General features: G+C 52.0%; 1 non-coding gene across 50 annotated transcripts in view; it reads left to right on the top strand.

Moving 5' to 3' along the window:
• LOC120595694 (uncharacterized) overlaps positions 1–24959 on the top strand; it is a 237324-nt gene that overhangs the window by 111226 nt on the left and 101139 nt on the right. For 48 of the 50 annotated variants that reach the window (XR_005650972.1, XR_005650973.1, XR_005650975.1 and 45 more), the window contains one exon: positions 13187–13314. This is a non-coding gene — a transcript (uncharacterized LOC120595694). Of the gene's footprint in view, positions 1–12871; positions 13091–13186; positions 13315–24959 lie in introns of those variants that run through there. The other 2 variants (XR_005650980.1, XR_005650978.1) reach the window with 2 other exon arrangements.

The following is a 24959-nucleotide window of genomic DNA, read 5'->3' as shown; positions in this document are numbered from 1 at the left end:
TCACGTTCGGGTCACAGTGGGTCCACAGTTGGGTTCCACTTTGTCTTTTAGGCTCAGCACTGGGAGTGCCTGCTGGTGGGGACATCAAAGTGTCTTCTTCCTTTCTCTCCCTGGGTCATGCTCAGAACCTTTCCCGCCAACACAGGCCCCTGAAGCTGGCTGGCTGAGCGGACCCTGAGCCTGAGGCCCCTCGCCCCGCAGAGACCAACCTCCCCAATGGGCTGCTGATGCCAGCTCTGGAGAACTCGTTGGAGGGTGGGACCCCTGACAGCTCCTTGGGTAATGAGTGTATCTGGTGGCTCCTGGGACGTCCCCAGGCTGATTGTAGCTTGCATGCTTTTTACAGGAATGGGTGTCCAGCCATTGTGATAAAGGGAGAGGTCAGAAGGAGGGCAGGGCCTTTCTTTGAATGGAAAACTAGGCCTGGGGCCTCTAGCAGAAGATGAGGAATGAACTGGAAGAAGGGGGATCAACTCGCAGGGGGCTTGAAGGCGTAGAGTGGGGAGAGAGGGCCAGGGTTAGTCCTGCGAATTGGGTCTTTGCTCCCCTCTCTCCCCACCCCTCGCCCCCAGGCCCTACTATGACACATAAAGTGGGCTCGTAATATGATATCAGTGGGAATAAAGATAAATGACAGAGGCTAGGGTTGGGGCCGCCCTGAGAGGGTGGCATGGTCTCAGTCAGGTGTCCGATCCGGACACAGCTCTGAGGTCTGTTCAAGCCCCTGCCCAGCCTCTAACACAAGGCTCGGTCCAGCTGGTTCCAGAGTGCGCCCCGTGGCACTGCCAGGAGCGAGGCCACTTCAGGCGGGATGCACTCCCTCTCCCAGCCTCCTCGGAGACATCTAAGGGATGGGCAGCTGACCTGTTCAGTGCTTTTCCTGCCGTAAAGGTAGAAAGGAAGAGTATGCCAAGTACTTCGCGACTCCTTTAATCCCAGGGTCAGACATCTAGATGAGGAGATGACCTCTCTCTCGGGGGTTCTGTAACTTGCCCAAGGTCACACGGCAGGTCGTTGAAAAATTCTCGAGCACACACATAGGCCTCATTTCTGGACTGGAAAAGGCTGTCCTGTCAGTTCACCCCAACTGACATTCGTCGGCGCCTGTGGGATGCCTGGGTGCTTCCTAGCGAGGGCGCTTTGGGGTTAGAAGGCCCTGCGGGCCTGTGGCCTTGCAGTGCCTGTCCCTTCTCCGCGCTGTCCTCCTTCGTCCACGTCTGTGCCCAGCCAAGGATCGTGCATGGGCGAGGGGAGCTTGGGAAATGTTCGTGGAAGGGTTGCCCGGCAGATTGGACAAACAGTCAGTCGCACAGTGTTTTCCAAGTGGCAGCTGGGGAGAAGTTCCAGATCTGTCAGAACCACGTGGAAGGTCCTGCAGGCACTGGGGCTGAATCGTGTCCCCCAAAGAGGTACATTTAAGTCCTAATTCCCGTACTTGTGAAGGCGACCTTATTTTGATAGAGGGTCTTTGCAGATGTCAAGCTTAAGATGAAGTCACACTGGAGTCGGGCAGGCTCTGAGTCCACACACACACACACACACACACACACACACACACACACTTGGAGTCGGGCAGGCTCTGAGTCCACACACACACACACACACACACACACACACACAACACTGGAAGCTAGGAGACAGGCAAGCAGAGATCTTACCCACAGCCTTCCGAGAGAGGGTGGCCCTGCCGACACCTTGATTTTGGAGTTGCAGCCTCCAGAACTATGAGAGAAGAGGTAACTGTCGTGTTAAGCCACCACTTTGTGGTAACTTGTAAGGCAGCGCTAGGAGAGTCGTAAGGGAAATTCATCTAGTCCTGAGGTGAGGGTTTTCTCAGATTTTATTTAGAGCCCAGAATCGTGAGTGTATAAATGCGGCGGGACCCGGAAACCCGCGTCTGGGAGGTAGAGTTTCACCCAGGAAGAGTGGCCCCGTGTCCCTCTCCAACGTCACTTTATACCCGGCACAGTGCCGCAGGCACCGCAGGGCCCGGAAGGCTGACAGCGCCGACACGTGACCCCGTGGTGACCGCGTTCTCCATTCCCCGACTGGAAGTCTCATTTCTTTGACTCGATCCTCAAGCGCCTCTAGAGTTTTGACCATTTCTCAGACCGAGTTCTGTTTCTAGTGCCTTTTACCAATGAAAAATCGTCATCATCGTCATCACGATTTTTGTCATTCCTCGTACATACGGCATTGTAACTGCAAAGGAAGTATAGAAATGGATGAGGAAATGGAATCAATAACCGCCCCGCCCCCCAACCAATCAGATTATTTTCAGATAGATAAGTCTGTCCATACATTAATTTATGATTTTGTACAGGCATAGGTAGAGGGGATATTTTGTAATCTGTCTTTATCTGACATTATATCTCAAGTGTGTTTCCATTTTGCTAAAACGCTTTACTAATGATCATTTTTAAAGAGCGTGTAATGGTTCATCGGGTCGATAAATCATATTTGAAGCCAGTTCTCTGTTAAAACTTAGGGTTCCTAGTAATTTGCTATAATTCAGTGCTGGGAACATCATTGCACATATTACTTTTCTCGGGAAATCCCTTGGACACCTTCTCAGCAGAAAGATTATTGAGTCAAAAGGCACAGTTTTCTGACTCTTGACCCATATTGCCAAATTTCTTTCAAATAAGGTTGTTTATGCTACTACCGTCGACACCATAGCCTCAACACTGGGTATTATTAGTTTAAATAAATTGTAGTTCAATAGATGCACATGGTCTCCTATTCACCTTATACATTTTTATCCTCAATGAGGCCTTTTTTTTTTTGGTCTGTCTGTTAACTGACTTTCTTTGAGAATGCTGGTTTTGGCTCCAGCCAAGTTGGTTACTTCCCATGAGGACCCTTTCCAGTTGCACCTCAGCCTTTACTTAAAAATGAGCGAGCTTCAAAATCGAGCCTTTGCTCGATTTTACACCCTGGCTCCTAGATTCGAAGGCTGGGGTGAAAACCCTGCTCCTTGCTCTTGCAACCTTCATGACTTCAAATTGACACTTGTTCCTCTAGAATTTGTCTTAAGAACAAGGCAGGATTTTTTTTTTTTTTTCCAGAAAGCTTCCAGACTCAACTCTTTTCAATTATTTTTGGGCTTCCTAGCTATAAAGAAAGAAAGAAAGAAAAAAAAGTCCCCGTGAGTTCCTGTTAAGTGGTGCTGTTTGTGTATCTAGGTAGCTTTCTCTTGCTCACCACATCCTGTGGCTTTGGGAAGCAGAACCTCATCTCGTTGTTCACTGCCTGTCAGTCTTTAGTGCGTGGCTCTCCAGCTCGAACCTGCCTCCCCAGGAGGCTATTCAGGAGAAGCCAGGATGGATTTCAAGAGCCTTGTTGTCCCTAAGGAAGACCGAAGCTTACATCTTAACGGTTCCGTAGAAACGCCTGCATTCGTCTCGGGGGAAGTTGGGTGGGATTGGAATTTCAATTTAGACTGACAGAATCTTAGGGTTAAAAGAAACTTCAAAAGTCATTTTCTTCCCATCCGTATCTGGAGCGGGACTCCCCACTATAGAATTTCTGATGGCGGCTTTGCTGCCGCTTGCACCCCTCCCATGCTGAGCATTGTGTCTTCCTTGTTGAATAAAATCGACCTCATTCAGACTTAATTCCCTGAGAGACTGGGGGCACAGGGTAAAGCCAGGGGGATTTGGAGAGAGCTTCATTGTGCAGGTCTTGCTGGTAACACAGGATACTGCTCACCACATGCATTTAACTCTGGCTGTGTCTCGGGGACTCTCTGAGCCTCAATTTATCCATCTCTCACTTGGGGACAATATAGCTGTCTCATCAGGATTAGTGATCCTGTGGGGAGCCCAGCAGTGCCCGGCACTGAGGAGGCTGGCGATGAGTGGCTGAAAGGAGGGTTTGTGTAGGATGGAGCTATCTGATGCTACGGTTTCCTTTGTCGCCTGTGCTGATTCTGGAATTGACAGAGACCTGTGGTCACTTGAGAGCATTTTCATTTGTGAGAAATTTTGGTCTTCTTCTGTCCTCCCCGCCTGGAGAGAAGTCACGTGACTGCTGGCATGGGCCTGTCCTGTGGGCGGGTGGCGACCTATCCGTAACTTTGACAAGACCTGTCAGAGGATCTGGGAGCTGCGATTTCATGATAAGGAAGAGACTGGTTTCTCCTCCTCACCGTGCTCATTCCTGATGTTTGTGGACTGAGGCCCTCCTTGCCTCCAGGGCTCCTCACCCAACCCCAGCCCGGCTCCAGGATGTGGTCCTGGGGAGACCATCTCTCACTGGGGAGGTGGAGAGGGTCAGCTCCTTCTACCTGGATTGCACGCCGCACTTGACATCCCTTTTGCTTCTTGAACCCGGCTTGGAGGGCAGAGACCTGTGGCTTTTCATTCGGGGTGCCAAGGCCCTGGGGTCACCACCTCCTTGCCCACAGTGTGGGAGTCTCACACCCTCAGGCATTAGGCCTCGGGTTAGGGACCCAGCAACCCCCGCCTTTGAACTTGATGGCCTGTGTGTGAGAGCGTCTCCAGCTGCACCTCCTCTGCTGTCGACCTGCTGTGTGAGTTTAGACGAGCTCCTTGGTTTCTGGAGCCTTCATATTTTTTCTCTAGTAAAATAAGAGGATGAATGTTGGACGCTATCATTTTGTTCTCAAGCCCTCAAACCCCTTGTGCAGGACTGAAATCTGTGTGCAGGCCTCATACAGGTAACTGCTGAAGGAGAGGTGTTTGGGTTAGAATGAGTTATGGCTCCCTGCTGCCCCACACCCAGCTCATCAAAAAGGGGCCTCACCGGAGACTCTTGAGCCCCTTGGGATCTGTGGAGAGCTGTTGGAAGGAGTAGCCCTGGGTGGTTCTTACACAGGCCTGGGACCTATGATTAAATAACACCAGCACCTGCTCGTGGAGCACGAGCTCTGTCGGGTGCTTTGCATAGGTGCTGCACGTTTCCTACGGGCATTCTGATAGGTTTGCTTACAGATAAGGCTGAGGCTCAGGAAGGCAGCTCCACCTAGCCCAGGTCGTGCAGGAAGGAAGTGGTGGAGCCTCTGATCCAGCCCCGCTTGCTCAGCAGCAGCCTCTGCGCTCAAACTGAGCATTGCTGCCTCCCTGTGACTTCCACCTGACACCTGGCATCCCGGCTGGCCCTAGACGTCTGCTCTTTGAGCTGTCATCCCTGCCCTCCCTCCTCTGATGGCCCCAGCATTTATTAAGCCTTGTAGATGCTGCTGGCTCAGAGATGAGTAGTAATAGGCCAAAGGCATCTGTGTTTCCTAGAATTCACTGCACTGCTTAACAAATAGCCTCTGTGACGTCACTCGTTTCATAACTTCCCTGAGTAAACTTTATCCCTCTCCCATTGTCCTCGACACTTACTCTTGTTTGCACAAGCTCCGGGCTCCTGTTTATTCCCCGTTTCCCTCAGCATGCCGTGACGCCGAGCATCACCCCAGAAATGAGGACATTTGGTGGGTGGGGCGGGTGCCTGGATGGGGATGACCCCCAGGGTCTGTATGCTTCTTAGGGGTACTAAGTCCAGGGTCTGGGGTTCTCTGGTGTTGATTCTGCCCCTGAGGCCACCTTCTCTGAATGGAGGCTCTGGGCACCTCCCCAAGTCCTCCCCTGCTTCAGGAGCACGGCCGACTAGGAGTTAGAAGCAACCGCTGACAGCTGAAGGGACGTACGATTTAAAAAATCTTGTGTCAGTTCTGAAGCTTGAGTTACCTGCTCTCACTTAGCGCCTTCTGTTCCACAGCCCTGACGGCTTCCTGTCACTGTAGGGTTAAGTCTCCAGAGGCAGCACTGTGTTAAGGACCTTCTGTCAACTGCTGCCTCCGCTGGTAGTGGAATGTCGTAGCCCACATTCGTGACGCTGGGTGTTATGGTTACGATTATGGGCGGCTTCCCCACTTTGTACTGCTGGGCTGTCCCAGTAGCCCCGTGATGAGGGCGTTGTTGTTTACTCTGTATCTGATGAGCAGACTCTGGACTCAGTTTTGCTCATGCGGATGTCTCTTTTCTCCTCTTTTTTCTGCCTTCCCCATTGTCTTCTTTGCTGATCACAGGCCACCTTCTCTAGGAAGTCGTTCATGATTGCTTAGCTGTCATCTTCATTGTCAGTGTTATCTTGAGAACTGTGATAAACGCTACGTGAAAGATAATTTAACCTGTACCAAGTCATCATCACCTTTCATTTCGCATCTAGCTGCTTTAGATGTGACTTCTTTGTTCGACCACAGCTGTTTGTCCACCCCTCCATTCATCACCTAATCGTTCAGCTGACATCTTACTGAGCTCCTTGCCCCTACTAGGTGCTGGGGAACAAAGATGAGGAAATGAGTCTCTCCCTCAAGGATCTGAGACTCGGCTACACATTAAAACAATGGCAGGTGTTTGCTGCTTCACGCTCTCATTCATTGTTTGTGGCCTTGAACTCAGGCTTCAGCCCTCTTGTCAGTAGGGTGCTCAGAGGAAGCATGGTCCGTTTACTGTCCTGGTCCTAGAGACTTCATCCTGGTGGCTCAGAGCCTGAGCATCAACGTAAGAACCTTCCTGATGCACATTGGACTCCCTGGAAAGCGAATGCTGAGATGTAGATTAGTAGGCAGGATGTTTATTATGGGGTGCCTTTGGGACGAAGAGCTTTGAAACGGGGGGTAGGGGTGGAGGAGGACGGAAGCGGGGAGATATCAGGACTGGGCAGAGAGAGAAGACGAGCTGTGACAATGTCCCAGCAAAGGCCTCCGCCAACCCGTGGGAGCCCTGGAGCTGGAATGGCCGTTCAGAATTGTCCAGAATTGAAATGAGGGTTGGTCCATTGTTGTATGTGGACTCCCGTGGAAAGATGCATGATCTGAAGCAAGGTCATCATCTGCCAGCACTTTTCAGCCGCTGCTCTGGACGATGGCTCGATGGGTAAATGTTGGCTTTGTTCACCATTTTATCCCCAGCACCTAGCATATAACAGGCAGCTCGTGTTCTGGGGTATGGATTACTTAAGCTTTGTGGAAGCAGCGTGCTTCATTCATTCAGCCAGTATTTCTTATTTTAGCAATGGTTTTTTTGAGCTTCTGTAATCTAGGAGCTTTGGGATGGGTGGTGATCCAGCACTGGCTTCCTGGAAGAGGTGACCTTCATTCTGGGACCCCGTGTTGCCCTGGCTCCCTAGAAGATGGGGGGTGAGTGCGTAAGGGATGTTTTTCTCAGGGAGGGGATCTCCATCCAGCCCACCTGTTGGTGCACCTGTCCACCGTGGGGAATTCCCTGCCTAACTTATGCTCACCAACGTTTAAACTCCCAGTAGCCTGGAACTTCCCCAGGGGTCCCATTGGCCCAGTGACTTTACATCATTTGAGTAATGGGAGAATGGAGGGAACACTCTTTTGAGCTGAGTGGAAATATATATTCTCCTCTCTGAGTCACCAAAAACTACAGCCTAGGGTATAAAAGCAACCACACTATCTTTTTTTTTTTTTCCTGTATGTAAATGAACTGTCATTACAGATCAGGAAGTAGAGACTCTGAGCTGAGAAGAGATGGAATCAGTGATTTTTAGATCTGAAATAGACCTAGAGATTGGCCAGTCCAACCCCCTTCCTTTGCAAGAGGCCCCCAGTGTGGAAGGGACTTGCAAGGTCACCTAGCAGACCTGGACTTGGGGAGAGGGGCGGGCGTTTGACTCTGCGTTGTGTTTGCCTGTACAGTTCACCATCACCCTTCCACCCAGCCCACTCGCCTCCCCACGGAGGGCACCAAGGAGGTGGCGTGCAGACTGGCCTGCATTGTGGCGTTTTTATCTGCACAGCGTGAGGCTTTGATGTTCGGGTGACTAGACCCGAGCTGCTGGTAGGGAAGGAAGTTTTCGGAGCTGATTTAATAATCTAACACCTCTGGGGTGGGAGGGGAAGTGGGAGGATGTTCGTGAGGGAAAGTCAAACGTGTCATGCAAAAAAGAAAGTTTGAGATGGGTCTCCCAGAGATCATCTGTGCCTTGTCGTGCTCCTTGGAAAAGATGCATGTCTGTCAGTGCGTCTACAAACAAGCGCTGAGCAGCTACGGTGCAAGTGCTGAGTGGCTTTGCGGGGAGAACGCAGGGCGGGGAGCTGGGGTCTCGGCACCTTGCAGCTTCCCGCTGCAATGGACCAGGGGCCTTGGCTTCAGGGGAAGGACTGGTCTTGGTGCTGGCTGCGTTATTGCCCCAAAGTGCCTGCCTGCCTTCTGCCTGTGGAAATTCCTCACATCCCAGCTCACCCACATTCGAGATAGAAAAGCAGGGTATGAGGTTCCCTCCAGCCTCAGTTCCCTGCAGGGTGAGATGGGAATGCGATAGCATTTGCCTGAAGGGTTGTTGGGAGGACCAGATGCCTGGGGTGGCAGGCAGTTCCTGCCACGCTGGCGTGTAGCCGAAGTCCACCTCGGCTGCCTTCCCACGACCTCTGCCATTGTCCAGGGTGCCGCTCCTGGCTCCTGCTCGATGCCAAGGATGTGGGCCCTCCAGGCCCAGCCGGGGGTGCCGGAGTAGAAGTTGTAGAGGGAGCCATCCATTTGTGTTTCTTTTTCTTGGCGGGAGGGGTCGTGGTTCAAATTAAATTTCAGTTTTATCCTTTGTAGTTTTCTACACAATAAATCGTAACGTGTGTACGTAATAAGGTGATGTGGCTTTGGCTGAGAAAGGCTTGTGCTTTTGGCTTGTGCGGGTGGTTGATACTCAACCCTCTAGGCCTGTTTCTTCCACCCTGCTCCTGAGCTCTGGGTCGTCTCGTATTGGGATAGGATTTCAAACAGGCAGAAAAAAATGACCAGGATGATACAAAGGACTCCCGTACGCCCAGATTCACCGATTGTTACCTCACTCTCCACCCGACCCCCTTCCTCACACACTGTTTTTTTCCTGAACCACTTGAGAGGAAGTTGCAGACATGTCCTTTTATCCCTAAATATCCAGTGTGTGCTTCCTAAGAACGAGGACGATCTCTTCTTCCTTAATGGCCGTGTAAAGATCGACCTCAGGAAACCGAGCATTGCTACAATTGCATTATCTAATTAATCCACAGGCGACGCACAACTTCATCGGTTGTCCCAGTAACATCCCTGGATTTTCCTGATTCCAGGCCACCATTGTCTTAGCGGCCATGTCTCCTTATCCTGGAACAGTTCCTCGGCTGTTCTGGACCGTGACAGTTTTGAAGAGTCCGGGCCATTTGCTTTGTGGAATGTCCCTCAGTTTGGATTGGGTTCTTCGTTCTTGAAGGCTCATACCGTACCACTTGATTTAGTTTGTAACCTGTGTCCTGTCATCCTTGGTGGTCCAGTACGGCTGGTGGTCACATCTATGTTTTGTAGATGAGCAAACTGAGGCAGAGGGAGGTCAAGTGATCGGCCCGTGGTCACATGCTTAGGAAATGGCAGAGCCAGGATTCAAATCCAAGATTATGTAATCTGCCTGCCAGGCAATTAAGAACAATGATGGCAATTAGGCTCTGAGAATAGCAAAGTATTAATAAAGTACTTCCAGCTTGACATCTGAGCATTTTGCATACACTGCAGAGGTCCCCACCCCGTCCTGGAAGGTAACTGCCCTCACCAGCCCTGATTTACAGATGACGATCTGAGAGGTTAAGTAGATTGCCCAGGATGCACAGCTGTTAACTGGTGCAGACGAGCTCTGCCCCGGGGCAGCCTGTGTCCTGAGCTTGCAGATGCTGCCTCTGCGTTCAAGCCCGCTGGATCTCATAGTGGGAGCAAACCGTGGGCCAGGCCGGAGGCTTTCCCCAGCTTTGCTGACCCTCCAGGAGAAGCACAGGAGTTCCGGAGTTTGTGTCCTCTTCCAGGGCCTTCTCCACGGGGGAGCGAGCACATCCCAAGGCCGCGGATGCGCTCAGGAGCTTCCTGAGCGGTGGGTGGGTGGGGAGCTGACCTGTCCTCTGCTCCTGTAGGTGCCTCAGTCCACCTCCGTGGTCGCTTTGCTGTGACTGGATGGCATTTTGACTACTTCCAGGTCAGGAATTCTCGTGCAGTGGTTCATTTGATGGCTGGTTCACTGTCTCCTGCTGAGCAGCCCAGGGCCCCTGCCTGTGTGGTGGCTGGTCCTGGCTGCCGTCAGTGCACCCAGTTGGACCCATTGCCCAGGCAACAACCAGGGGGCATTTAAGGCCAGCTGCCTTGAGAATGAGGCAGCCTCACCCGCAGTGGAACTCCGTGCGCCGTGAAGGAAAGGTATTACAGCCCGGCCTTTTGGGTTGTGGAGAAGAGATGCTCTGAGTCTGTGACATGCTTGGAACTCTGCTGGCACAGTAAGGAAGATCCCAGAACACAGTGGCCAAGGGGCCGATGTCTGAGCCCCCATCTGCCTCTCACCTCCTGGGAACCTTGGGGGCTTGTCATGGGCACTCAGGCTCCTCATTCGTCAGAGCACAGCATCGGGTCCCACCAGTGATCTTCCGCCATCCGGAGTGACACCAGGGCAGGGAAGTATTGTCAGCATCCTGAGAAAGCCCACGGTCCCCTGCTTCAGGCACAAGGGCAGGGTATCTGTCAGCCACGGAGCAGGTGACTGTTCCATCCTGGGGACAGTGTGTCAGGCAGGAGGGCTTGGGAGCAGCAGCCACCGCACCCTTCAGGCCCAGGCCCCAGGCACAGGCTGCGTGTCAGGCCTCCCTTGGCACCCGAGCTCCAGCTTCCGCTGGGCCGGCCTGATCCTGAGGACGAGTGGCCGAGCCAGTCCCGTTGCCCTGTGCTGGGCCAGTCTCCTTTATCCCTGGCTTGTCTTATAGGTAAGAAGTGACCGTACTGCCAGCCAGGCTCAGTTCATTGAGTTGGGACTGTGACCTTTCTATCCTGGCCACCTTGGCCTATCCAGGGCCCCTCCCCCAGCTCGGGCAGCAAGCTGCCTCCTGAGAGAAACTTAGGCATTTTAGCTCCTTAATTTCCATGGAACACTGCTCCATGGTCTAAAACATTAATTAAAAACATTAATCAGTTTGGCTGCTTTGGAAAGAGGCTCTTTCTGGGCGGGAGCTGCCTCTCTGGGTTGTCGCCAGCCCCTTAGAAGGAGGAACAGAGCGAGCTTGCAAAGCGAGGATGGAGCCGTGTGTTCGTGGTTTGGTGTCAGGCAGCCCGTTATCCTCTGTGAGCTTCAGTTTCCACGTTTGTAAAATGGGGGCGTGGGTTGTGCTGTGACCCGGTCTCCCGGGGTCATCGTGGGCGCTCAGTAAGGTCTCAGGAAGATGTTCCTCAGCCAAGTGTCCCGTACAGCAGACGCTTGTGAATGGCCCTGTTGCTGGTTCGTGTGCACTCCATTTCCCTAGTGCCTTATGGTTTACGGGGCACCTTTTGCACGCACAATGTCGTTTAAGCCCGGCGGCACGGCCAGGAGATGGGTCACGGTTCTCATCCACTGCATCTCACGGATGAATACACTGAGACGTGAGGGTCACATGAGGCTGGGGCCGAGGCCCTTTGACTCAGACACCAGGCTTAGCTTCGTTCTCATCGGCTTCACTTGTTCCCTGAGCCCCTACACTGATGAAGTCATTGTGGTGACCTTGGAAGAGGGGAGACCTCCCCCACCCCCGTTGGGAGGAGGCTAAGACCTTAAGGCCTGAGCATTTGCTTAAGCGGTATGCACAATCGCTGACTCTTCTGAGCGTTGGTAATGTGCCAGGCCAAGTACTCAGCTCTGCAAAGATTCTCGCTTAGCGCTAACAACAGACCTTTAAGATGAGAAACTGAGGTTCAGACAGTAGCTTGCTCAGGCTCCTAAAAAGTCTTTTTCAGTAGAACTGGGATGCCAACCCAGGCAGCCTGACAAAGTGCCCACAGTCAACTGGGGAGCGGAGCCACTGCCCTTTTGGGGACATGAAACCAATGCATTTTGACAATAAGGACAAAGTGCCTTCCAGGTCACAATGTCTGAGAAGCATAGGAGGCTGCCCACGGGAGCGTGGATGTGCAGACGGCATCTTTCTGAACGCAATGTCGGTCCGGGGGACTTTTGCGAGTAAGGGGGAGTCCACCCACTCCTGCTGGGAGCTGGGGCACCGAATGCCCAAGGGATTCAGCCAGCGTTTGAAGGTAGGAGACAAACTCTCTCAGGCTGGCAGAGCTGTGATAGGTCCCACGGTGACAGTAGCACATCCAAGGGAGGAATGTGACAACCACAGGGTCTCAGAGAAGCAAATTATGGTCACGTTTTTTTCCTGGAAGAGAGAGGGAATTGATGGTGGGGAATTCGGGCCACCTGGCTTCTGCCTTTGGGGGAAGGATGTTTCTCCAGCTGTTCCCAAATTGAGGGCAATTCCCCTTTGGAACTAGTCAGTCTTCTTTCTTCTGAGTGTGTGTTCACTGAGCTCCATCTTCTTGATGATTTGGCGTCCAAGTGCTGGGGGGCTTTCGCAGAGAGGGGGGCAGGACAGAGGTCTGGAAGGGGAAAGGGTTGCCCCGTTGTAAATGCAATAGCGTGACTTTCTGGGGGTGCCACACTGTCCCTCGAAGGAGAGGTCAGTGTCTGAGTGGCCCACCCTGCCGAGCATTCGGCCCGGCTTCGGGGCACCTAGGAGGGCCTCGTGGAGCTGGCGAGCCCAGCGGTGGCCCTGCACTGTCTAAGCCCTTTGGGCTCCCCCGTGTAGCTGCCTCAGTTATCAGTTAGGATAGGAATCCCTGGCGAGTCCCTGAGTAATGCGTGATGTCCACTGATCCTGTGTTACCAGATGACAGTGTCGAGCTCAGATAAAAGTTACAACGAAATTAACCCGACGCAGCATCCGTGGTGCATGTAATCCCCACCATCTGTGGAATGTGCAGGCTCCAGGAACAGGCCGTCTCAGCATGAAGTGACGAGATGTGTTTCTCTTTCCCCTTTAGCCAGAATTCCTGGAATCAGACAAATGCAAGTCTTAGTTGGGAGGAGGAATGTGGCCGGCGGGTGAGGGCTCGGGGGTCAGGAAGACCTGACTGTCCGTTCTGGCCGGCCTCTGACTCGACTTCCAAAATACGGAGCTATTAAAACCAATCTCACGGGATTAAATGGCAATGCATTGAAATAGCAATTGGCACATAATACGTGCTCAGTCAATGTCTGCTCTTCCAGTTCTTCTCATGGAGCGTATGGTAAATAGGTACTTCTTAGTTTTTAAATAAATGAAATATCTCATTACCAGATCTGTTCATGTGGACATGGATGCTAACAATTTTTTATCCTTGTATATTTTCAGAATCCTGATATACCTGGGATTAGGTGCTTTTAACCCGAAAAATGTACATATCCATTTGACACTCCAGAGGGACTTGAGAACGTCCTTCTCAAGTAAAGTTGTGTTGTCTTAAGATTTGGAGAATTAAGGTAAGAGATTTTCTCCTTTTGAGTCGTATGGGATCAATAGTGGCTTTGGGGATTGGTGATCTCTTGCAGCGTGACTTGGGCTGCGGTCCTTGACTTCTCGGCCTGGCCTCCTGTGCTGCTCCATGGCGCTTGGGAAGTAGGCTTCCTGTCACCTCACCCTGACACATGGGACCTGGCTCTCAGCATCTGGTCGCCCGGACCTCGTGCTTTGGGAGCTCTCCTTCTGTCCCTCACCAGGGAAGGAGTCCCCCATTTCCCGTGTGGCTGAACCACTCCTTTCTTCCCGCTGTCCTGCTGAGACCCGTGCAGACTGCACCAGGGAGAAGACGAGGAGGAGCGTGGAGGGCGATTACTTGATCAGATCAAAAAGCCTCTGGGGACATCTAGGGTGTGATCTCTCTCTCTGCCATCCTCCCTGTATGGCCCGCTCCAGCCACACAGGTCTGAAGCTGCCTGGGGTGAAGGGTGAGAGGTGAATACTGAGGGCTCTCAGAGGCAGACCCAGTTTGTCCTGGTTTTGCTACCTGCCTCCCCTTGGGCGAAATCATTCAGCCTCCTCGAGCCTCAGTGTCTTCATTTGTAAAATTGGGCTAGTATTAGCGCCTGCCTCAGGAGGATGTTGTGGGTATAGGATGAGACATGGAGATAAAGAGCTTAGCACGGTGCCTGCAATAGGGGCGGAAATGCTCTGAAATGGGAGGTTTGTTTTATTTTATTTTTTTAAATGCATTAATTACATCATGTAGAGGTCCTTCCATGCCTCAGGCTATTGTGAAGTCCTTGATGGGCTCCTCTCTGCCTTTCACCTGCCGCCAAATCTGCCGTGAATCATCTTGCAGGTTGTGCACAGACCCACCCCAAACCCCCATCCCAGCCCTGAGCCCTGAGCAGAGCTGCTTACTGCTTCCGCTGGCCTGCAGCCCGCAGCTTCGGGCCGGCCTCCATTACACCCTGTGGTTTTTTGCGCCCTGCCCCGTCCATCCTCCCAGTCGCTGGTGAGCTTGTTCCAGCAAGGACTGTCTCCCAGGTCCTGACACCCTAGGGTCAGGCCTCCCGTCGTGGATGTGGACAGAACAAATAAATGGCTTGTGGAAAAGGAGGGAGGAGAGGGCAGAGAGACAGACAACCAAGAGAAGAAAGTGTTCAAAGCCTAGAGCAACGAATGAGGTCCGTTGTAATTGTCCATTTAAAGGTGATGTCGAAAAGAGTAACTTGAGGAAAGAAGGAGACAGGCTCCTACCACAAGTTCGGAAGCAGCGTGGGGTGGAAAGGGGGTGAGGAAGCGCGGGCCCCGCGAAGGCAGGGAGTCGGGACTGAGAAGGCGGCGGGATTGTGTTAACGTGCGACTCGAGTCGTCTTTTCTCTCGCGCGTGACATCTTCCCGAGTGCATTTGTGTTTCCAGTCTCCCGTGCTGAGTCATCTCGCGACACACAGAGATGGGGAGCACGAGGCCTTTCCTTCAGCCCAGGTGGGAGGAGTGGTGCACAGGTAGGGCACTCCAGATGCACCAGGTTTGCGGGAGGCCTGGGGCGGGGCCCTTGTCCCTTGGGGATGCTTCTTGGAGAGGGCGTTGCCTCTTCGGGCTCTTGAAAGATGCACACGGACGGGACCCACTGGGAGCTGAGGGGATTGGCAGTTCAGAAGCCTTTCTGCCCTGTGGAACTTTGCACCCTGGAGCGCTTCCATGCCCCCCATTCATTTGCATTTCATGATCTAATTTCCCACTTCTGGTGTCGGAACTCATCTGCAGTGAGTGCAGCTGACAGGACTTCCTGTGCAAGTGCTGTGTGCCATTTTCGTCTCTCAGGCACTCAGCCAGTCCTAGAGTTTTGTGGTGGGCGCCTGATCCAGGCAGTGAGCTTTCAGAGGGAAGGGCAGATGGGACTCCAGTCACTGGGGTAGAAGATGTGAAAGCTTGAAGAACCTTCTCTTGATGATGTGACTGCAAAAGTGAGCAGTGTTGCTTACATTCTGTGAATGGAGGGGAGGCTTGGCAGGTCTGTGTGGGGGTGACGGGAGAGGAATTTCCCTGACATTCAGCTCCTGGGAGCAGACAGAGCAGAGTAGATGCTGGGATTCAGAGGCCCTCGGTCCTGAGCACGTCCGGGGCACGGCTGGTTGGTGATGGAGGCTCTGATAATGGCCCAAGCATCTGTGCTGTGCCGTGGTCTCCTTGTCCTAAAGGCACTGCTTGCTCCCACTGGGAGCCGTCTGCCTGCAGCCCTGGCTAGAGAGCAACTTACCTGGGCTGCTCGCTGGTCGGGGGGCAGCTGTGCCTTCCCCATGCGTGAGCCTGGGCCCTGACTTGCTTCTCCTCCCTCCGCTTACCTGTCGCGCTCCTGACCTTCTCAGCGTTACTCTCTCATCCAGGCCCCTCCCTGGACATTCACACAGGTGGGCTTCTTCCCTTTGACCTCTGCCTTGCTCTTTCGGACCCCTCTCCTTGGGAGCATCTCTTAGCTCCTGTTCGACGCTCCCAAGTCGACCCCCTCTGGGCCTTAGGGAGAGGGCGTCCCTGACAGCTTCTGCCTGCCTGCCTGTGGTCACGAGCCAGCCCCCGTCGTCAGCCGTAGGTGCGTGGGTAAAGGTCACTTCCTGTGTTTGCTGTCCACCACACCGAAAGAACCTCTGACCCCCTTGGAATGCTACACTTGAAACAGAAACTTTTTCAAAACACCTCTCGTATTGGCCCATTTTACTATTTATTTCTTGTGGTTTCATATTGAGGTTTTTGGCTCATTGCATTTGACCTGGAGTTTATTTTTAGTAGCGAAGACAGCTCAATTAATGTCAGAACATGACAGCAAATGCAGAGGAGGGAGTCCTAAGTGTAGGGGAAAATGTACGTGCCTGATGTTATTTCTTCCGATGAGATCTGTCAGACCAGCGGATGCTGCGCTTCCTCAGCGGTGCCCACGATGGGCTCGTTAGAGGAAAGGCCAGGCTTTGGAACTTTGGTCCCTATTGTCCCCGCCCTGGGCTTCATTCTGTCTCCGGGAACAGCATCCACGTTTCTCGAACGCCACCTCTTCCGCCAGGATTGGAAATGATTTGAGAGAACGCTCTGGGTCCTGTTCTGTCTCTTGCTGATTTTGGCATCATGACAGGTGCACAGGACATGCTTGGGGAATGTTTTCTTGGACTGACTGAATTTTAGGACCCAGAGTTTAGGCTAGAAAGTCAGGTATGATGCAGAAAGCGCTTCTCCAAGGGTTCCTCGTGTTTGGGGAGAAAAGTAAGCACTGACGTCTGCTTCAGACTTGGCGGTTTATAACGTGATTTTTCTCGTCCTTTCTCCTTCCTTTTATTCCACGACTGTTTACTGAGGACCTGCCGTGTGCCACTATGAAAAGCCAGTGTTCTTTGAAGGAAATCTGGAGACATTGGCTTTATGGATCCCTGTGTTTACACACTGTACTGCACGTGTGTGTCACCCCGATCCCCAATGTGACAATGTTAGGAGGTGGGGCCTTTTGGAGGGCATTAGGTCATGAGGGTAGAGCCCGCATGTGGGATTAGTGCCCTTATGAGAAGAGACACCAGAGAGTAGCTTCTCTCTCTGCTTTCCACAATGCGAGTGCACAACGTAAGACAGCTCTCTGCACACCAGGAGCCGAATCTCCTGGCACCTTGATCTGGGACTTGCAGCTTCCAGACCCGTGAGATATAAATTTCTGGTGTTTGAGCCCCACAGCTTGTCATACCTTGTCACAGCGGCCTGAGCTAAGACACCCTTACTTCACTGATAAATGAGTTGGAGACTCAGAGAGATGATGCGAATGAGACCTCCCTGCCAGTCGTGGTGGACCTGAGGTTTGAACCAGGCATCTTCTGAATCCAGGCAAGCCCCTCACTCCACCCCCCCGCCCCACCCTGACCTGCTGGCTTCTGGACTCTGTCCTCCTCTCGTCACTGCTCCATCCGTCTCTCCCGCCTGCCCTCATCTCCCTTCCTCTGCCAGCCCCTGACCCCCTCTCCCCGTTCTATTTCTTCTGAAGACGAGGATCTTTCTCTCTCCAGGGTCTCCTAGGGGAAGAGATCTGATGACGTCTGTGCTCAGCTCCTGCCCGGGGTGGTGGTCTCTCACCCAGCCCAGCCCACCTCCCCAGCACCTCGAGCGGTGACTGGCGGCATATAGCACTTTCCTCTCCCTCCCTGCCCGTCCACGTTCTCACTGGGGGCCGAGCGCTGTGCCAGCTGTGGGGGGACAACAGAGCAGATACACGATATGCTGGGGGAGACGCAGTGTATCCGAACCCTGTATTTGCCCAGTGTTTGTGCCCCCCATTCTTCATGCTGAAGCCCTAGCCCCCCAGTGTGGCCATAATGAATGAAGGTTAAATGAGGTCATAACTGCTGGGGGCTGCCGATCTGACAGCGTTAGTGTCCTTAGAAGACACTCCATCTCTCCACCGTGAGAGGACACAGCAGGAAGGTGGCTGTGTCTACCAGCCCGGAAGAGACATCCCCCGAGAAACCGAGGTGGCTGGCGCCTTGATCTCGGACTTCCAGCCTCCAGAACTAGGAGACAGTAAGTGTCTGTTGTGTGAGCCGCACAGTTCTGGTGTTGTGCCCAGGCAGCCTGAGCACACAAACACACACGTGGAGGACGCACACCTCAGACCGAGGCTGCAGGGCGCCTCGATTGCCTTGGCCCCAAAGCCACTCTTTGAGTGCGGAGTCCCAGCTGATACCTGTGAACCGTCACGGCCCCATCTTTAAAACAAGGAGCCTGATTCTAGAAACCATCAGAGCTGCTCTTGTCCTGTTCTGTCTGGACCCTAACTCTCCCCGATCTGGGCCTGATCGATCTTTTCACTCTTCCTCATCTTCTGCTCAAACAAACTCGGTACTTACCGAACACTCCTGTGGTCACAGCATCCGGCTCCTGCAGCACAGGCAGCTCCGGCCTCCCGATTGCTCTTCGTGACCCACGGGGCTGCCTCCCTGGAGGATGCACTTTGTGGATCTTCAGCGGTCTGTGCGTTCTGTCCGTCAGTCCATGATTCGCCTGCTGGGACGGCTGAGTGTTGGGACTTCTGGCATCACTGATAAGGTGCGGCTCTTACGGGGGCAGTGGCAGTGGCAGTGGCAGTGGCAGTGGCAGTGGCGGGGTACTGCGACGGTGACGAAAGCGCTGTCGCCGATACAACCGGCGATGACAGTAAAAATCGCAAGAGCTCAGACGTATCATTCACGGTGTTCCCAGCTCTCTTCGTATGTCATGTCACTTACTCCTCAGAGCACACGAGGGGGCGGAGTTTAACTCACGGGCCCAAGATGGCAAACGAAGAGACCTTCCCCCGGAACGTACGCGAAGCTCAGCCTAGTGCGATGTGCTTTTACTTAACTTCAGGTTCTTTTGTTCTTTTTAACCCGAAGCTAACACTTAGAAGCTTTTGCTGGTAAATGGACCGCTGGCTGAGTGGAGGTAAGCGCTACCTCATCCCAGGTCACTCCATCCTGGCCGTGTCTCTTAGTGCCTTTTACCGCCCTCAGACGGCTCCTAGTCCCCCCGGGCGACCTCCCAGCTGGGGTTCCGGGCTGTCTCAGGTGAGATGAAACGTGACACAGCTGAGGCGCTGGTCCCGTTGTCGCCCCGAGTAATCACGGACATGCTGGAATCCACATTTTTCTGCTCCAAGCCATTTCTCTCCAGTTTTGTCACTGTCCCAGAGCTGGTTGCAGTGGGTGCCTTTTTGAAGAAACACCCATCGGTGGGATGCAAGGCACGGTGAGGTTTTTTTTTCTCCTCCAAAAATGAAAACTGACCAGTCTCAGCAACGTACAATGCCTAGTCTCGACTCATCTTGGCATCGTTCTGCCGGTACATAGTGGAGCCACCCTGGTGTCATGTCCATGGAAAAATCAGTCAGGGGACCTTCACAACTGTTGGGTTAAGGAAGACTTTCATAAAAATAGAAACCGAAAAAAAAAAAAAGAAAACCCAATCTAAGTGCCATCCTCTCTGAACTCGAGTCTTCCTTGAGTGTCAGCCTTACCCCTGCTGGCGTGGGAGGGAACTGGGAAGGTGACTGTCCACGGGGTGGGGGAGGGGGGCACTGCACGGGAGCCAGCAAAGAGACCTGAGCTCAGGTCTCTGCTTTGCCACTTGCCAGCTCCGTGCTGGGAGGAAGGCTCTAGGTACTTCTAAGCCTCCAATTCCTCCTCTGCAGAGCAAGCTCTTCTGAGGATCAAATGACGTTATTGTCTGTGAATCTTTGAAGGCACATGCTTAAGATGCTCCGCTAATGGGTGCTGAGCCGACGCATTCATCGACCATTTGCTTCAGGTTCTGTGAACCTGATTTTCCCGGGTCCCTCCCAACTTAACACATTTCACATTCACGCCAATATCTTTTTCAGGCTGCTAACGTTTTTCACAGTTTAATGGGGACAGTATAAGACAGCCATCTCAAGGAACGGAAATTGGAGAATGTATTTCAGATGTCAGCATTTGTCTTTACCTGTAACCCCTACACGTCCACTGTCCTCCACATGTCCTCTGCACACTTTTTAGAAACAAGCTTTACTTTTACTTTACGTCACGTAGTTTTAGATTTTACCAAAAAATTGGAAAATAGTTTAGAATGGTCTTATGTACCTCACATCCAGTTTTCCCTACCGTTAACATCTTATATCAGGGTGGCATATTTGTTGCAATTAATAGCCAATATTAATACATTACTATGCTTAGTTTTTAGCCGACATCCTTTTTCTGTTCCAGGATCCCATCCAGTACAACGCATAACAACGTGTGGTCGTTACGGTCGTTGTGTCTCCTTCGGTTCCTCTTGGCTGTGACAGCTTCTCAGACTTCCCTTGTTTTTGATGACCTCGACCGTTCTGAGTGTTGATCTAGTATTTTGTAGAATGCCCCTCTGTTAGGACTTTTCTCATCATTAGACCCGGATGATGGGTTTTGAGAGGAAGAGCACAGAGACAAAGTCACATCGTATCAAGGTTCTGTGCTGTCAACGTGACTGACCGCTGTTAACGCTGACCTTGATCGCCCGGCTGAGGTGCTGTTTGTCGGGGTTCTCCGCTGCAGAGATACTCTCCCTGCCCCCACCCCCTTCCTTTGTGCTGGGGAGGGTGCCGCCATATACACTCCACACTTAAGCGGGGCGGCACTGTGTTCCCCTTGACTGGAGTACACAAACAATTTGGAATTCTTTCCCATGCGAGATTTCTTTCCTCTCCTCCCCCCTTGCCTTTATTTATTTATACCACTAAACTCACGAATATTTATTACATACTTTGGATTAATAATCCAACATGACTTTATTTTATTGTTCACAATTTTTTTAGCTTTGGTCACTGGCGGCTCTTTCATTTGGCTCCTATGTTTGTGACATAGCCCCATCATCGCGGGGTTGTTTTGGAGCATTTTCTTACTTTCTGGTACTATATGTTGCTCCAGGCTCATTTTATATATTTCCTGCCTCCGACTTAGAATTGGTCCATTTCTCCGAAGAGCCTTGGTTTGTTTTACGGGAGAAAACAAATCTATGCTATTAGAGACCAAGAGGTTAGTGCGGAATGTGCTCGTTGCTGCTGGGGTGTCATCGCTTCCAGGCCTCAGCTGCCAGAGCAGTGAAACATGTGTGTGTACTAACCTGTGTGTGTACACGTATGTGTAAACATCTCCGTGGTTACCCATCTGTATCCATATTAAACTAACTGTGAGTTCATAGCGACGTCTCAACTCTAACGCATTGCCACGCTCCACACACTTTTTGACAGACTTATGTTTTTTCTTTCCTTATGGCAAGAGGAGGCAATGAATGGCGAGCTTTGAAAGTCCACTTGGGCAGAGAGCAGCCGGTTGAGAACACACGGCTTTCCCCGTGGGCAGCGTGGTGTCAGGACCCGAAGTTGAGGTGAATCGGACGCAGCTGGACAGAAACTCAGAAACGTGTGCTGCCCAGAATGATGGCAGACTGGGACGCTGTCCCATTCAGGGCGTGTGTGCCCTTGCTGGTCTCTTGGCCTTCCTGTCGTTCTGTGGGGAGCCTTCCTTGTCGCCCTTCCTCTCCCATGTCACCCCACTGCGTACCTCTCCCCACACATACTTCCAGAGGCCCCTGGGCTTAGCCCATTAGAAATGCGCCCACGTTATTTTTTTTTCAAATTCTCTGCTTGTCTGTTGCTCCCACACGGACCAGACCGTTGAAGGGAGCCCTGTCGGTGCTGAGTGAGTGTCTCGCACGGCCCCCCGAAACCAAGGAAGGAGTTTATCTGTTCGGTTTCGGAGTTTGTGAGGGGAATAGTGCAGAGGACAAGACACGTGGGCCTGCTTTCTTGGAACCTGACGCGCACACAGTACGCGTGAAGGTGTTCACATACGATGTAGAGTCTCCGATGTGGTTTCCTCCCGGCCAGGGGTCTCAAACTCAATTGTCTGCAGGGGCCAGGAAATATAAGTAAGCGACGTGGCCTGGAGGCCGGGCCTCAGGGATTGGCGGGGACCTGGAAGGCACGCAGGGCTGGCGAGGAGCCAAGACACCCAGCCAGCGTCCTGTCTGCTGGCCTCGGTCTGCGCCTGACTAGTTTGTAAGTTTGACGATCGTCCCTGTGTCTGCCCAGTAGAAAGGGGCAGTGGCCAGGTTGTGGCCACTGACTATGGCCTTGAAGGATGACTGTCCTGTTGTGGCCAGATCTGATTGTTCAAGGGAGTAGAAGCTGCAGAGGGGGCAGGGCCGCGACCCTTTCTACTGGCCTCCGTTCCCGACATTGTCACTGTAGTGACAGTTCTTCCCCGGCGGCAGCCTTTGTCCCCAAGAGCAGCAGCCGCTTCCAGTTTGCAAGGACTTTTTCACCCCACACTCTGAGAACTAGCTTCATTCGCTGCTTTCCGAGGTGACACCCCCAGCTGAGGCTCTGCAGGGCCCCCCAAGCATCTTAGTCCTAATAATCCTACTCCATACCCCATTCCTAAAGGGATGTGCTTGCTCTGCGCACCCCACTACTCCGATACCTTGGGGTCCCCCCTTTGACTTTTCAGTAAATGGTTCATTCTTTATCTGAAATTCTTCCCGTTAAAACAGCCGGTACGTGTCCTCTTCCCCTGCTGAAGCCCGATTGATATGCGAGGTGTATTTCTGTAGTTCCCAGCCTGGTCCCCTTCGCTCAGCTGAGCTCGAAACAGGTCTGCCAAGCTTGTCGCTTTGCGGCCCAGAGCGCTATCGCCCCATTGCCCACCTGCAGCCTCTGCCTGGAAGCCCTGCGTCTCACGCCTGCCGTCTGCCCACGATCATGGATGTTCCCGGGGCTTGCCGGCAGCCCGTTTCCACAGGCTGCTGCTCAGGGAGGTGATGCTTCGGGTTTTCCGCAATGCTCGCTGGGCCCCAGGCTTCAAGGTTGGCTGGGCTTCTCTGTTTCTGCACGGGTGTGTGCCCCCGAGGGGTGGAAACAGCCTCGTCAGAACGAACCCGGGCCACGCTGACGGGGAAGTGGGCCGGCAGGGGAGAAAACGTGGGCTGGGTGCTTCTTGGGGGCTTTCCTCTGGGCTGGGCTCCGCAGAAGGCTGCCCTGGGTGCAAGCCCATCTGACTCACCCACGACTGCTCCCTGCAGAGCGTGTCTGCGGGACGAAAACAACGCTGCCGCCATGACTTCCCCCTCGGCGTCCCACCATGATGCCACGTCTGAGCTCATCTCCCTGACCAGGCGGGTCGGCAAGCCTTCTGTCACCCCAGTGCCAGAACTATATGTCTCTCAGCGATCGGTTATGAATCGTGATATTCCTGAGGCATTCTCATTGATCACGAGCGATACGATGACCCGTGGCATCGAAAACAGGCCTCTGTGCATTTCATCTTCCTTACCTTGCTTGACGCTTTCTCCTTTCTCATTCAGAGCATTCCGCAGTGGGGCTGAACTGGGGTGTGCAGCAGTTTGCGAGGCTGCCGTAACACAGTACCACACGCTACGTGGCCAAAACAACAGAAACTTATTCTCTCATGGTTCTGGAGGCTAGAAGCCTGAAATCAGGGCGTCAGCCGGCCGGGGTGCCTGCTCTCTCAAAATGTTAGGGAAGAACCCCTTTTCCTCTCTCGTAGCCTCTGGTGATGGCTGGCAGGCCTTGGCCTTCCTTGGCTGATAGTTTCATCACTCCAGTGTCCGTCCCCAGCTTCACATGGCCTTCTCTCCTGTGTGTGTCCAGACTTCCCTCTTCTTAGAAGGATGAGGTCCACCCTAATCCAATATGACTTCGTCTTGACTTGATGACTTGATGACTTCTGCAAAGATGCTGTTTCCAAATAAAGTCTCATTCCGCAGGCATTGGGGGTAGGACATTAACATACTTTTCCGGGGCCATAATGCAACTCAGAACAGGGTGTAGGAGGAAAATATGACCACTTCTCTTTCTGTTTACTTTGTTTCTTTTTTTTTTTTTATAGAACGTCTTAGATTTTGTATGTTTTATAATAATACAGGTGTTCATGTATATTATATTAATGATATATGTGGTTGTGTAAGTTATCAATATTGAGAAATTGTGAGGCCCTGGGAATTTGTTGTATTTTTTTAACTCTTTTTGTGGGTGTGAAATTATTTCAGAATGAAAAATAAGAAATTTTAAATACAAATGAGATATATATATATATCTCGAAAGGTGTCCATGGTCGGTTAATTGAAGAATAGTTGTACTTTTTGTATAGAATTAGCCCACTTTTGCAAAATTAAGACAGAACCACATAGCACATAGGTATATTTGTCTAGACATAGGAGAAATTCTGAGAAGGGTATATACTTCCTGTTAGCAGACGTTTCTGGTAAATGTGATTGGAAGGTGTGAGAAAGTGGGAACTTTTGCTTTGTGATTTTTTTAAAACAAAGACCGTGTTTTAATTATATAATGGGAAAGTAAGAAACATGTGGTTTGTGTGTGTGGGTGTGCCTCTGTACTTGTGTGTTGAGTTTTGATGCCTTCTGTCAACTCAATTTCTGTTGTATTTTCCTGCACAGGCAGCGCCACAAAAACAATCTTACACGCTGGGCATTCACCCAGTTTTTACTCCACTGTCTGCTTTGCCACATTTGATCCTTCGAGTCTGTAAGCTGTAGACGCAAAGGGGGCCTGCAGTCCTCACTGGTTGACAGTGACACTGGCTAATTGTCTTCCCTTTATCCGAGGAAGCTGGCAATTGTTCACCCTTGAAAACTTAGGGGAGAACTTTATTCCTAAGTGTGTAGCCTTTTGGTCTCCCCGGAAGAGTGCAAATTAGAAATTTCGAAGTGACAGTCATATTTGTTCCTCTAAGGAGCAATGATTTGTTAGGTGATGCTTGATAGCACTAAACTCAATTAATCAGTGAACCATCTTCAGTTCCTCCCAGGAGTGTTTAATGATCACTAGGCTTTCGTAGTTAATGTACAATTTCATTTAGGTGGATTTATTTTTATGTATAGGTTTGTTTTCGCATTTTCAGAGCAGATGCTCCCTTGATTCAAGAAGGAAGAAGAAAAGAAATAACGCCTTTCGAAGGATGTTACTGTGTGCCATGAGCTTACAAACCTTGACTGCGTAACCTCCCCATTACTAACTGACATTCTTCCAATTTATTAATGAGGAAATTGTCACAAAAAGGTGTGTCCGCTCAGGCTTTGGCGTGCTCACTGAGTTAGCTCCTGAAGGAA

This window comes from Pteropus medius, unplaced genomic scaffold, assembly GCF_902729225.1.
Source record: "Pteropus medius unplaced genomic scaffold, Ma_sr-lr_union100, whole genome shotgun sequence".
In the NCBI taxonomy this organism is placed as follows: Eukaryota; Metazoa; Chordata; class Mammalia; order Chiroptera; family Pteropodidae; genus Pteropus; species Pteropus medius.
The sequence above is the reverse complement of the archived record's forward strand: the minus strand, read 5'-3'. Positions and strand labels throughout refer to the sequence as shown.